The 14,991-nt window shown below is 37.0% G+C and overlaps 2 long non-coding RNA genes across 17 annotated transcripts in view; one reads left to right on the top strand and one right to left on the bottom strand.

The window, feature by feature from the left end:
- The window catches only part of LOC114013448 (uncharacterized), a 64,564-nt gene extending 63,599 nt beyond the window's left edge, over positions 1–965 (bottom strand). For all 16 annotated transcript variants that reach the window (XR_008748913.1, XR_003556413.2, XR_008748921.1 and 13 more), the window contains exon 1: positions 534–965. This is a non-coding gene — a long non-coding RNA (uncharacterized LOC114013448). The remainder of the gene's footprint in view (positions 1–533) is intronic.
- Positions 1–14,991, top strand: part of LOC114013453 (uncharacterized) — a 229,115-nt gene that overhangs the window by 35,359 nt on the left and 178,765 nt on the right. The window lies entirely within an intron of this gene.

The raw sequence follows: 14,991 nt of genomic DNA, 5'->3' as shown, positions 1-14,991 counted from the left end.
AACCTTGCTCGACTTCATTGTTCCAAATGTAAGAGCTATTTGCCCCAAAGTGTCTTCGTTGTCTTTCATAGCTAATTATAATAACTGTCAGATGTCTGGAAAGTCTGGGCTGCCCTTGCTGGCAGAGTTAAAGTTTGCCTTTATTTTTTCCCCCTGGGGACAGATCAGGCCTGATTAGAGACAGAGTACAAATATAAGTGAACAACATACGTGTGTAAGGCTTTTTGTCTTTGTTTTTCTTTATGAACAAAGCAGCATGCTGACTATGTCAGGACGCAGTGTGGCATGCAGTGTGCATGTAGGCACTGCCCTGGAGGATAACTCTTTCTTTTTTCTTTTTTTTTTTTCTTTTCCTCTTTTATTTTTCTTTTATTGAAGCATGTAAGAAATACTTCTGAATTTGAATAACACTTTAGATACTTGTACTTCTCATAAGAAAAAGTAACCATCGATGTAGTGCATGTAGCATTTTGATAATTTTAAGAGATTTGCTTTTCTGGGTAAAAATAAAAATAAATAGACCCCGTACTCACAGTTTTGTGCTGTGCAGGTCGTTGTCTCCTTCTGCAGAGACAAGGAGAGTCGGAGGATGTCAGGGGTGCAGAATCCCGCTTTAATTCAGGAGAAATGTACAAATGTGCTTCCTGAAGTCGCCTGGAAGTCAGCCACTTGTGCTCAGACATCCCATTGCTGCTCTGCATGCTATACTATCTGCAGTTCTGAATTGAACTAAATACTGCCCATGTGAAAGCCAGGGGAAACACAGTCATGTGGGACACACAAATCCACTCTATTGGCTCCGAAGGCACAACTTCAGCATTCTTGCATTTCCACCATTGGTTAACAGTTCAAGCTGAAAGAGTCTAGGTCCTCCTAGCGAGTCCGTTTTCCCTTTATGTGTGGAAGAATGACTGTAGGATTTTACAGTGACAGGATTAGTTAAGAAAGGGACTGAAGTCATCCCTTTGACTGAAGCTGGTGGGTGGGGATTGGGAGCTGTGCTTTTCTCAAGTCGACGTTTTTCCTTTTTCTGCCTGCGTTCTGTGTGTCAGGAAATGCTTGCAGTTAACTTGGGCAGCACAGAGAAACTGAAATTACTTTCTTCAGGTTCAGGGGTAGGGACCTGACTTTTAGATTAACACAATGTTTATAGGCTGTACAATAATTTTTGTGGTAATAATGCTACTCTGGCTGGCTAAAGTGTGGTTATTTTCTTTTTTCTAGATTTCTTTTTAAGCCCAGAAAGGGCTATATCAGGATCATCTAACTTTTGCATCATATAAGCCAGAAAAATGAATCCATCAGTTCCCAAAGCACAGGCAAATAATTCAAGCAACAACAGAAAATAGATTTTACAGAGCTATTTGATCTCTGGGGATATTATGATATGGTCGTAATATTTTGAAAGAAGCAACAAATTCCATAAGAACTATAATTGCTGATATTTGGTCGTTTTGAGAATAATGAAACTATAAAGATTAAATTCGAGAGAAGAAGATTGACTGTCCCCTATTTTGGTGTTCTGTCATTTGCCTGATTTAGTTATGCCAGCGTGAGCAGTAATTTGAAACGGTACTCAGTCATGTGTGACATACTTCTCCAATTAACCCTTATTAAAAAGACCTTTCCCAAATCCCACATGCATGTTTTCCTCGAGCCACAGAAAGCAGAGGTATGACAGATTTGCCAGGGTTTGTGTCAGCCCCCCTCTCTTGGCAGGTTTATTTCCTCTTCTGTGTTTCCAGGACTTTGTCTAGTGTCGCTTCAAATACCCAGAATGTGTGGCTCCTGTTAGTGGACTGTTGAACTTAGGGTCTAATTTAGCAGTTGAAGGGCTTAACTACACTTGGAAATTTACCAGAATTATTCTGGAATAGTAAATTCATTATATGCCTGTGGTGTATGCAAGGCCAAGCACCGAGACTGCACTGCTGGCAAGTCAGCAGCTGATGACTGGCTCTGGGTGTCAGGATGTCATTTTGTTTCTACCAGTCAGGCTTGTTCAGGCCGCCTTAAAGCAATGCTCCTTCCTCTTTAGAGTTCACCCTCTTAAGCTATTTATAGACTTTTATCATCACCTCACTGACTGCCCTTGTCATCACTTAGTTGAACACCATATTCCAGGTGTATCTGCATAGGATATGGGAATGTTCCTCTGTAGTCTGTGACCTGGTATCACTGCAAGCAAATCAATATGTTTGCTCGATATGTGAGAGGGAAAATATATCTTAAAAATAGACATACACACCTGACAAGCAGGATTACAAAGAAGATTAATACACTATATGTTCTTCTCTGAGTTAAGAAGTCTTTGTAAGGCCTTCTTTGCTTGTAAGTGCGAAGAAGATACAAACGGGTTATTTTTCCTTAGAAAGCTCACTTAAAAATAATGTTTAGTAATAATATACAAAAGGTGGGGTGGTGGTGTTTGGGTTTTTAATCTTCGTGAAGAAATAATCCTCTGGTTTGGAAAAAATAAGGCTACAGCAGTAGCATCAAAACTTTCTCTCCTTCCTCCAAAAATGTTGTAGGCTCCACTGGCCTTTCCACATCTGGACTCCAGAACACTGAGGGGAGAGAACTGAAAACCCTGGGAGACTTTTTATTTTTTTTCACAGTGCTGGTGGTCTTCATAATTTTGGTTACTTTTTTGTTGTTGTTTAATTCAATTAAAGTGGGCAGAAATACTAATAAAAGAAACCTTACTCTAGAGAGTAGTAAAATCATTGGTTTTAAGACCAGTACATGGCCTTATCTTAAATACATCTTTTTCATGAATATCATTTTCTGGTTTTAAAATGCTGAAAGGCTGTTTAAAGAGAGGGAATAAGAATCTGAATTAATTTAGTATTGTTTAGCTCTTTCCTCAAACATATTGTGAGTGAATTTCAGGTAAATTTAGGGAATCTGGAGCAATGATTATTTAGCTGTGCTTCTTGAGCCATGAATCAAAGACTTAGGTGGTGCAAACAGACATTTTTGTGACTCAGTATTTCAGAGACCAAATTAATATTTAGTGTCACTGTTGTCTGCAGAAAGAGAAGTGCATCTTTACACATATTCCTGTATTTCAATGGACATCTTATTTTCCATACCATCTCCATTTACAAGAGATCAAAATGAAGACTTAGGCTAGGTCGTGTTCCCTGTCCTTGAATAATAAACCGCTTCTTTCTCCATTAGTGGTTACTAGAGAAGAATTCATAAATGTAAGAGACAATAAGAGCATCATAAAACTACTGAGATGTAGAAAATAACGTTGTTTTTGCAAATTCTGTAATTGTGATGATGCTTAAGGTGTGAAACAAAATGTTGCTGTACAAACAGGGCTATCAAGGGTTTGGAGACTGTACTGTTCCTGCTATGTGGTCCCCTGTGACTCCATCCATTGACAGAATAAGCTTCTATTTTTGGTTTCAGGTTTTAGGGTATTTGGGGTTTTAGGCTTTTTTCCCTGACCTAGCAAAGACTGGTAAAGATGCTTAACTCCTGCCTAATGGAGGTCCTGTTCCTGTAAATTTTCACTGTCCCCTAGCCCAGAACTCTGGGAAAGAGAAGAGATGACTGAAATAAGTTAGAAATGGTAGTCACTAAAATAGCCCTTTGTTGTTCTTAGGAGTTTTTAGAGAGCTGTTAGTTTGATGGGGAAGAAGTAGGATGACCTTGATTCTCTTGTAACAACCTTACAAAACAGCTAGTGATTTTTTTTCTTGTAATTCTAAGCTCAATGACTATTTGTGGGGGAGGAGGAGATTTGTCCCTTGGCTTCTTTTTAGCAATGCACGCTACATATAGAAAGGCAAAAATCAAAAAGATAAATCTCTTTCAGAAACTCATAGAATAAAGGCACGCAGTTTGCGTGTTGATGTGTTGTATTATATAAAAGGATAATTATGAAAACATTTTAACTGTTTCCTTAGAAAATCAAATGCAATCCGATTGTCTGTATGATGTAGATTTCATCTTGCACAGCAGTTTTAAGCCTTTCCATTTTAATTTCTGTGGAAAATAATTGACCTTTACTGTATAGATTGTGTATTTGCTTGCAACTTTGCCAGAGAATTCTTGCTGTTCTATACACCTTTGCTTTTTATAATTCAGCAGTAGGTGGTATCTGCTAAAGTTTAAATCTTACATTAGTCACTCTTAGTAAAATCCCTTGATGTTGGTAATGCATAAGTAAAGAAATCAGTCAGGAAACCCAGGAGATACCGGAGAAGCTGGAAAAAGGCAGGGAAGAAGCAAAGCTTTGAGAGCAGGCAAGTGGACAAAGGGCACCCAAAACCCATTTCAGAGAAGGATTGCCAGAGCCTGGAAACAGGCACATCACTGGCAGTGTCTGCGTACATTCTGGAAATGGTTTTATTACCCTAGTTAAGAACAGCCCTAGAGCTAACACAAGGAGCTTTTCAAATGCATCTGGTACAGAAAGGTTGAGAGGGAAGGTGTGTTCTCATCTCCTGCTCTAGGAGGGGTGAAGCTAGTGGAAATGCTGCCTGAGCAAGTTGTCTGTGCTGTACGTGAACCAGCTGGCCAGGTTGCAGTATCTACCATTTACATAAAGAAAAATCACCAGTAAAGTTATTAATATAATAATTAATTTTGTTGGGCTTTTGGGGGGTTATTTTTTTGTTTTGTTTGTGGGTTTTTTTTCCCAACTGAGTCTTTTCTCATTCCTCTGTCTCCTCTATTTATGTAGATAAAGTGAATGAAATCACATGACATACTGGGAAGAATTTCAGCAGGCAGAGAGGAAGCTGGTATCTCACTACTAGAGAAAGTCAGAACTTATTCCTGTTTTCTCTGCAGGCCTTCTTTCTGTTCTGGGTCAAGTTTGTGTGGCTAGCATAGATAATCTAGCTGCAATTTAACCATTACAAAATCTGAGATTACAAAATCTCAGATTCAGTAGGTTCTTGACCTATAAGTACTGAGATTCATGCATATATGGAGCTATTAGTTGTTTTTATTTATAAACCTGATTTTGGTTACCGAACTGTTGGTAAGAAATTCAGATCTCATCAACATCTCATTCAGATGAATTGATAATATTAGGAAAAAATCCAGGATTTTCAGCTAGTCATTTCTAAAATTTTTACAAGTTTATACAAGTAAGTGAAAATTAAAATAATCTGTTAACAACTGTATTTGTAGGACAAAAATTTCTGGATAAAACTGAACATAATGTAAACAGTGGGTTGGTAACTGCAACCTTGTTCAGAGGAAATTGAGTGATACAAATGTTTTAAAGCTTGCCTATATTTAGGCTGTCATAAAATTATGATGTACAGAAAGATTTGATCAACAAAGTTAAACCAACCATAATTTTAAATGATATACCTCAAGTTTAAAATATATAAAATCCCTTGTAAACATTAAGGTACCATTAAAATGAAAGATACTTGAACAATTTTTATATCATATCTGCATATTCCAGAAAGTCTGGTGATTTCTTTTCAATGATGCTGCCTTTTTTTTTCTTTCTTTTTTTTTTTTTTTCTGGGTGATTTCCTCAATTTTTGTGGAATCCTCCCAACTCTTATCCCTTTTCTTTGGTTACTTGTTTTCAGAAGTCCTTTAAAAAATTATTTTCCCAAAAATACACAGGCCTGAAACTCAATTGGACCAATTTTCACAACAAAAATGAAGGACTTTGTAGGGGCAGCTGGATTTAGTGACCATAACAGGTCTTTTTCCCTCAGACAGCTCTTACAAGCTTACACAGCTTTTTCTGGTTTCAAGTGAATTCTTCCATCCCAGATTAACCTATAACAATATATAAACACTTATATTTTATAAATTACCTAGCAAACTACTATTTTCTTATGGAAGTCTGCAAATGGCATTTCATATTCTAATTTCTTTCTGCTGTAAGATATTCTATCGTTTTCAAAATCTTACAAGTACCAAATTTTTTTGCAATCCAGTATTTAGTGAGGAATGATAGTATTTAGCAGTTCAAATTTCAAATATAGAAGTTTTTTGATCAAAAAGTAATATGTGGTCTAATTTTGCGATTTTTTTATTGAATATATTATTCCCTTGTATAAATAAATTCTCTTTTCACAGAGGAAATAGATGAATGTTGAAGTATTTCACACTATAGGTAACAAATTAAATAGAGCATTCCCTCCATTGTCGCACCCCTACGGCACGGTCTGCAACAGAAGTGCAGTATTATTGTTGAGATTAAAGCATCACAAGGAAACAAGTCATTAGCAGTTGCAACTTCTTTTTCAGTAAAGATACATGAAAGTTAAAATATATCACATCTTTTTTCAAAGTAGTGTATTTCGGGGGGACCAATATAATAAATGTTGGTGATTATTTTTCTTCTTTTTCAGTAATTCTGATCTAGAGACATCTCCCATTTTCTGATTCATTATTCTTGTCTGACATCTCAGTCTTTCAGGGACTAGAATAGTAGGTAGTTTGCCCCATTTCTGTTCCAGTTTTGGGTGGTCCTAAACCAAGATAGTTTCAAAAGGATTTTGTTTTTTAAACCATCTGCCCTCCACATTTTACTCCTTAATGAAATAATTTATTTTGTTCTTTTCTTAAGGGAAGTTAATACTGCATAAAAGCAATACCAATACCATAGTTTTCCTTGCAAGAAGCCGGACCTGTAACTTTAAGGATGCGCTTTTTTCCTCTGGTAGCTTATGAAAATTTAAGTTAGAAGGATTTAATAATTTAAGCAGCATAGTTTAGTGACTGAACATTGAAGAACAGAGGAGTTTGAAATTGCTAGCAAAACAGTAGACATTTCAGAAAATATAGTTCAATACTGCCTTCAGGCCCTGATACTCACTAGGTGCACGCAGGGTAGAGATGCTTTCAGAAACAGATTATTATGTAGTTGAATAGAACTGCTACTCTAGTTAATGACATTTTATCTTCAATTACATATTGTTTTACATATTCTATATTGATTAATGAGGGGGTTTTATACAGAAAAGACCAAAGAACTCCTTTACCAAGGGGGTTTTGATCTTGGTTAAAGAACTAGGTGTAGGCAGAGAGGGGGAAAGCAAGGGGACAGAGGGACAAAGTCAATGCAAACTGTGCTGCTTCAAATAATTGCAGTCACCAAAGTATATTTGCATATTTGCCTGATCCTTGTAAGGGAATAAAATCCTACCCTGAGCCCTCCTGAATGTCCTCTTACTTTAAGTAATCTCTCTCATGGTTTTGTAGTGTTTTGTTTGGTGGGGGTTTTTGGTTGGTTTATTTTTGTGTTTTGTTTTTTTTTTTAAATTGAGCCATCATGATGGTACCTAAATATCCTATTACTGTGTCCCCAGCTCTTTCTTTTGTTTCTTCCCACTCTTTAATTATGGACCTAATTTGTGGCATATAACAATCTAAACTGGAGGTTTTGTGCTTGAGGGACCTTGACGGAGATCCTGACCTTACTGAAATCAAGGAGGAGAGTGGGTTTCAGTGTCTTAAGTGGCACCAGGATTTCACCCCTGCCTTTATTCCGGACACCTCTGGACAAAGGGAACAAGCAAGAATGAAGTGCTTGACTATTAAGCCAATTATCTATTCTAATTAGGATATGTATAGAGAACTCTTAAACTGAAGAAAGGGTGAAATCTGCTGAATAAATTATTCACAGTAGATAGTCCACCCAGCTCTAACTCTGACAAAGATAAAACTGCAGTGGCATCAAAGTGTCTGCTCTTACAGGGTGTTGCTCTGAGACAGATGTCAAATGACAAAACATGAGGTGAACAGATGAGTCTTATTCCCTGCCTTGCTCAGCTGGAGAGATCGCTAAGGGTGGTCAGATAGGCTCCAGCAATGTTCTTAGAGCATCCTTTAACTGTAAAAGATAAATAAAACTGGCCAGGAGGTAACTTCTGTAATTCCTTAAATCTGCTTTGCAGATATTACAAAGGGTAGACTACAAATAGCTTGGGAGCTTTTTACCACAGCACGGAGGGAGAGGGAAATCAGTGAGACCTTGTGGCCACCTCCTCTAAGACTGAGAAGAGACCTGAAAATTTAAAACGTTTTTTCTGCTGGGGAAATGGGTGTTGCTAAAAAGGAGTTTAGCTGTGGTTTGTCAGTACTAAATTTACCCCCATGTTCTTTGCTGGTTTCTGGTGAGATATCTTTGAGACTAGGTAACAGTGATGGAAATTACTGAAGATATTATGAATTAATTGTGGTTCAAACCTTGATCTGGGGACAGTGTTCTGACATTTCATGTTTTTGCAAAATGCTACAAAATCATAATTTCCTTTGGGCTTCTATTACCCTGTGCGATTCCTGTGCCACCTGTTAAGTAAGTCTTTCTTCTTAGCCCATTTTCCATAAAATTGAGTGCTTAATCAGGAAAAAAACAAAACCACTGGGCAAAAGGTGGTTTAAATGCTTCCTCAGGACAGGCATGAGGGAAAGGGCCTCATTCATAATATTCATCATTCATGTAGGACTTTGGTAGAACTATTTAAGCATATGCAGTGAAAAAAGTCCTGCCTACGTGCAGAACCTGCTGTGGCAGCTGGGTGACATGGAGTCGAGCAGCAGCAGCTCCAGCTCCGTAGCCACAGAGAGGAAATCAGAGAATTCAGATCGGATGCCTCTCTAGCCATCAAGCCATCGTTCATGCACTTTAAATGGCATAACACTGATAAAGGCTAAGTTTGCCTGAAATAATCTTTACAGCACCAGATTTTACTTTGGGTAATAAAACACTCTTATAAACAAATAGATTCTTTCATTTGTATCTTAAACAAAAAACAAACAAACAAACAAACAAAAAAAACAAACAAAAAAAGGGACATGAATACTTTTTTTAGCTTCTCCCTCCTCCTGTGAGACAGCACTGCCTTTACAGTCTTTGCCCTGAATGTAACATTTCAAGCCATAATTTAAAATCAGTGTAATTTTTTATGAGATTTTTGGCATTCTTTTAATGATTTTTTTAGAAACTGCAATGAAGTTGAAGTACAGTTTACAGTCCTTTGACACAGTGAAAATCTTTATTTTGCAGTGAGACATTTTCACATAGTAAAGAGGACAATTAATGTATACGATATCTTGGTTAAATTTCTGTAGCTTTTTAATTCCATAATGCTAAAATTTCTACAAACAAGTATCTTCGAGAAAAGTAAATTTACACTAAAGATTAATTTTATCATACTGTTAAAAACTGTACATCATAGGCAAACAATTCATGTAGAAATATGTGCTTGTTCCTTTGAGAGAGGTGAATAGATAAACTGTCCAAGGTACAGGGAAATAGAGCATGGATAATGTGGGTTTGAGATATTCTGTTGCTTAAGTGATGCATTAAATCAATATTCTGCAAAGCTTTTTCTTGTTAAGTTATTTACTTGGCTGCTGTCACAATTCACCATTTAGGTCATCATCTTTTTTAAAAAATATATTTTCTTGTGGCCTAATTTAACTTTATCTAAATACTTCAATTCCTCAAGTAATGAAACTTCTTCAAATGCTGAAATCATAGCACTGTTTTAATGCCAATATTTACACTGAAATTCCTTACTTGTTTAATAGGCTAAGGAAAGAATTGACTTTCAAGTGAATTCCTAGTTTATCTGCATGAAAATCTGTCATTACAAATGAATAGCAGAATGAATAAAAAGTGATGTTAATAATTCAACAAAAAGGGGAGATTCTTTATTAAAGTTCTGGAAAGAGGGTACTGAAAAGAAAGACAAGTATTTTTTCTTCAGCTATTTTCATTTTAACATATATTTGCATAAACGGAATCTCAGGAGTTGCTGCTTCTCAACAGTCAAAATAACCATTCAAAAATAATTATGGAGATACTCAGTGCCTTGCTGCAACAGTAGCCAGGGATGTGCACTCAGTAAGGGAACCTCAGGGAAATCTTCATCCTCCCGTTGTTCAAATGGCTGAGTAAGGGTCACAGAACTTCAGCACCCTGAAGGTATTTCGTTTGTCAAAAAGAAAATAGACATATCCTTCATCATGAATCACCTTTGTTGTGCTAAGATTTTTCTGAGCTTCAGATAACAAAATCATTTTAATTTCTACAATTATTTTTTCCTTTACTCAAGATTCAAAAGGGTTAAGATTACTCCTCTTTGTAAACTGTCTTAATGGTCTGTCATCTATACAGCGCTGTTTGTGAGATACCATTTACATAACATGTAATTAGCCACAGTGTCTACACAGGTATGTGGCTGTCTGCACTTCAGTTTTAAATGTTTTTTGTATTTTTTTTAAGAATTTTTGAAGGAATTATAAGTGACAGCCACAGGACTGTGCTGAGTTTTTTTGTTTTGTTTTGGTGTTTTTTTTTTCTTTTTAAGCAGTTTCTTTTAATTTTAAGCAACACTAAGAAGCAGTGTTTCAAAGATAATTTCCCCATCCTTGTTAGGGTATTTTAGAAGTAGGGGTGTTCAAATAGTGATTTAAAAAGTCAATTAAATGCAGGAGGTTTGTGTGAATGAGACTGCAAAGATTAGGATCGGTTATTTAAGGAAGCAGAAGAATTAAAATGGCTCATGAGGGGAAAAAAAAAAAAAAAGTACTGAAACTTGTAGAAGAGTGATTGGGAATGTCTATGTTCCCTATGTCTTTCACAAGGGTTGAGAGAAGTCTTCAACCTATTCTGGAGATAGAAAAATCAAATTCTTTTATTAGAAAATAAAGTGGTTTTCCATACAACATGTGATAAAATTGTAGGAATCACTGGCAAGATTACTAAGGCCAGACTTGTTTCTTAATTATTATAAAGATACGGATTTTTTTGATGTCATTCCATCTTTTTCTTCATTCATAGTCTCTCCCAGCCCCATCAAGTTTTATTAATCTGTTCCTGTAATGCCTTTTCTCGTGCACCTTTTCCAGTTGGTGGGAACTGAATGCAAAACAAAACATCTTCTGTCTTGCTATCTACTTTTCTTCAGATTGCAAAACCTTTTTAAGAAAGTACACAGATAGGGCAGCATAGTTCTATTTCACTAGTACTCTGAAAGGTTGTCACTGGTCATTTAGAAAATAAGCACGATTCACTGACATGCTACAAAAAAAATAAAGTGGATCTTGGTAACGTTGCTTAGATAAGAACATTTTTGGCATGTATCATTTCCCTAAAGAAAGCTACCTTTTTTTATTCTTGATATCAAGTGAAAAGAGAAACAAATCTGTTCTTGAAATCTGAGTTAATAGAATTTCAACTGTGTAAGCTATTGCACTCTGTGAAGGTAATGGTGAAAGCCATTAAAATTGTCTGGAATTAATAAAGCTGGTTTTCAGATTAATAAGGTAATGAATAAATATTTATATAAATAAATATTACTGAATAAGTGGCAAGATCTTCAATTTTTTTTTCTATTAAGATTCTTTTTTATACCTTTTATAATCAGTTAATGATTTTGTGGGAGTATTGTATTATATTTTTATTGAGGAACGCTGTATGCAATGGAACATGTAGTATGACTATCAAAAGCAGTGGAAGCTCCATTTCCTGACTAGTCAAAACACCTAAACTGCATGAAGCAATAGGCCTTGTAATTTAAGTAGTTGTAGAGCAGGTAGTATAGCTACAAAAAAATAAAAGCAAACAGAATCCCGTGTCAAACCAAAAGCTTTCAGCATGTTCTGAGTGGGCTAAGAAGGGAAAAGGATGCTATCACTGACATGGAACAAAATACACCAAGAAAAAAATGATGGAATAGCTGAACTGATGAGAACAAGAACTTCCAATGAATGAAAAATTCACTAAATCCAAAAATGTAAAGTGCTGACCCCCGTTGACCTCAACAAGTTGTTAATTAGCAGAGGATTAACACCCTTTTCATGTGGTGGCAATCACTAGAAAATAATGTGCATGCATCAAAGAACTTTAGGGTCTAACAAAAGATTAAACACAAAGGCTCTGTGGATTATGAAAGTGGAATCTGAAAGGGGCATAGACTGTCCAGTTTGCAATTTTGAACAAATGATCAATAACTTAGAAAACAAAATATTTGGGTAAGTAAAGGAACTGAAATAGAAACGTAATTTTTAAAAACTTATTTGTATCAGATTAATTTCTGAATTCAGCATCTTTAACATTAACACATTATAGCAAGAGTTTATTAGAGAAAAATGTGTTCACATTTCAAAATATTGCCAGTTTATTATAAGATGGCCAAAAGGAAATACTTGTGCTTAAATTTGTTTTCCAAAAGGGCTTTAGAAAGTTCCGTTCCTGTTTTAAATGACTGTGGGCACCAGGTTATTCAGTAGTCTATGTAAGAGTGTGACCCGAGATGAATACTATAGAACTAGCGATCAACCCAAAGCAGGATCCCACTGTTCTTTCCATTTCAAATCTGTTCTGGGCTCGCAAAGGCTGATGAGGGTTGAATAGCGTTTTGTGTCAGAGGACCCGTGAGGAGCAGCAGCAACCTGCAGCATTGTGGGTGTCAGTGTGCCTTGGCGACCCTGTTGCTGTGAAATGCTGGGGTGGGGCGAGGGGCCACGGGGGGAGGGAGGCCCCTGGGCCCAGCAGTGCCACTGGCTGGGTGAGCGCAGCCTCTGTGAGCCCCACCGCTCTGCAGCTCCTGGCTGTGCCAGGGGTCACACAAGTAGAGCCCAGGAGCCCCTCGTAGAGCGGTGATATGAGTGAGAACAAATGGAGGAGCCAGAGCCAGCATTGGCTGGGCCATTGACCAGATCCTGGCAGCTGAAAACTTAAATCACAACATGTTTCTGTTTTGGCTGACAAGGATTGAAACCATACCAGCAAACACAAGCAGAAAAAAGGCATTTTGGAGAGTTTTACAATGACCACACCTTTTACATGCGTTTCTACATGTTTTGAATACAATGCAGCTTTAGTCAAAGATGTATTGCTTTCTCTGAAATGGTTGTTTTCTTCTTAATTCTGAAAATGTGGCTAATATTCTGAATGTACCTGCTGTAAACAAACTGTTTTCCTTTTTCGGTACACACAATACTTTATAATTTACTTCTGTAGTAGGTTCACAACTTTTATTCTGATTTGGACCATTGAGGCCACATGTGTGTTGGGGAGCTGCCTGCGCTGGGCTGGTTTGCAGATGGCCAGCAGGTTGGAGGGGGGGGCTGGGTCCCCTGCGTTCTCTCTATCACAGCCTGCGCTGGCAGTGAAGCTGCACACCTCAGCTAAGTGGAGAACGTGAAGAAACTGAGACCCAGTAAATGTAGCCAAGATGCGTGTGGCTTTCACTGCCCTTACAATTGCTGTGGTCAGAAACCTCTGCAGGTCAGCTGCCCACCAGGGAAATCTATGCACAGCCCTGGGCTCACTCAAGCTTGTGATCCAGAGCATGAAACAGTGGGCTGATGAGCACTTTTCTCTTGTAAAGGCCCTCTTTAATTTCACTACCCAGGCATATGTCTGATTAATCAAACAAATTAAACTCTTGGTTTGTCTAGTCACTTGTAGGTAGTGAGTTCTGCGGGTTAGTTATGTTGTAAAAATGTCTCTTTCTACATGTAACTGAAAGAGGTAACTTTTGTAACTTCAGTTTTATTGGAAGTACGGTATTCGTGCTTGTATAGGATGCTCAATGCCTATTAGAGCATTTCTTGCTGTTTTTTTACTTTATTCAAGTCTAGCTTCATCTTACTCAAGTCCTTTTTTTGCTGTTCTTTCTGTGTTATGAATTTGGCATATTTAAGTCTTCACAATGGACAGACTATGGAGTAATTTGTATCATGAAAGGGGAGTAATGGTGATTTCAGCTGTGATTTTTAGTGCTGCATTCATAGCTGCACTCAGAAGGAGCCTGTGCTTTGACTCATATTTAAGGCCAGCCTTGCAGTGCTGATGACTGAGAAAATATTTTTCTGATAAACTGAATTAATTGGTCCTGGAAGTTTCTGAAAGATAATGAACAGGAAACTGTGCAGCTCTTAGACTCATTTCTCAACAGAGCCACAACTGAAGCAGAAAGACATTATCTCTGTTGTGAATTTGATCTCCTAATACTTGTGGTAGATTCTGTATTTTTGAGGGTAATTTTATAATAATTATACTCTGATGCTGACTAGGACCTGTTCTATTGGTATGTTTGTTTTGTCTCTCACCTGTTCAACTATTGAATAGGTATTTGAAGCCTCCCATCAACGTATAGGTCTGCAAAAATATCCTATTTAATGTTGCCTAGTTAGTTCCCTGATTTTTGAAACATAACCTGATTCAGCTTAAAACTTTACATGTTGATAGCTAAAAATAAAAGGTCGGTCTTCCTAAGAGGAAATCAACATAAAGAGCTCTAATTGTATGTAAACGTGTATGAGAAAAGCTATTGATAGCCTAAGTAACCAGTACATAAATAGGGACTAATTTAACTCTTCTTTTTTCAGGTAAGTAGTAAGTTAATTCAGAAAGGATTCATATATGTCAACCAAAAGCATGACTGTATTTGATTCTTTATTATGGTTGCTTCAGGATTCTGATGAAATACTGCCTGTCAGTTATCTCTCTTCCTGATTAGATAAATGTTTCAACTGAAATTCTTGGAGGGCCAGTTTTAAATTGTGTTTCCAGAAAAGCTCACATAAGCAACTTTGACATTTGCTTTCCGCAAGTGTTCATGCCAGCAGAGTTGATTATTTAAATACTGTTGGAAAGCAGGTAAATTCAAATGAGTATTCATGGAAGTCACTCTTTCAGATCTAGGAACTGAACTTAGAGATGTATATTGTGTTAGACCTTCAGCTGCACAGCTGTAACTGTTTCCAGCAAAATCTCTATTAGTATATATCAGATTAAATCTCCCTCTTTTTTATCAAAGATAAGGGTTCTGTAAATACCTTGAACTCCTCAAGTTGTGTCTCACTGAAAGGCAGCATTGCCCTTTCCAGTAGAAATATGTAACTGGGGATGGGAGCAAAGAGGCTTTTCCTTTCTGTTAACAAACTCAAATGAAGTTTGCTGCAATAACTGAGATCCACAGATAATGAAGCATGTGCTACTTGGAATTACCTAGATTAAAGATGGTGGCTACAAAC

Source organism: Falco peregrinus, chromosome 10 (genome assembly GCF_023634155.1).
Source record: "Falco peregrinus isolate bFalPer1 chromosome 10, bFalPer1.pri, whole genome shotgun sequence".
Lineage (NCBI taxonomy): Eukaryota > Metazoa > Chordata > Aves > Falconiformes > Falconidae > Falco > Falco peregrinus.
Note: the sequence above shows the minus strand (reverse complement) of the source record. Positions and strands in the feature narration are given on the sequence as shown.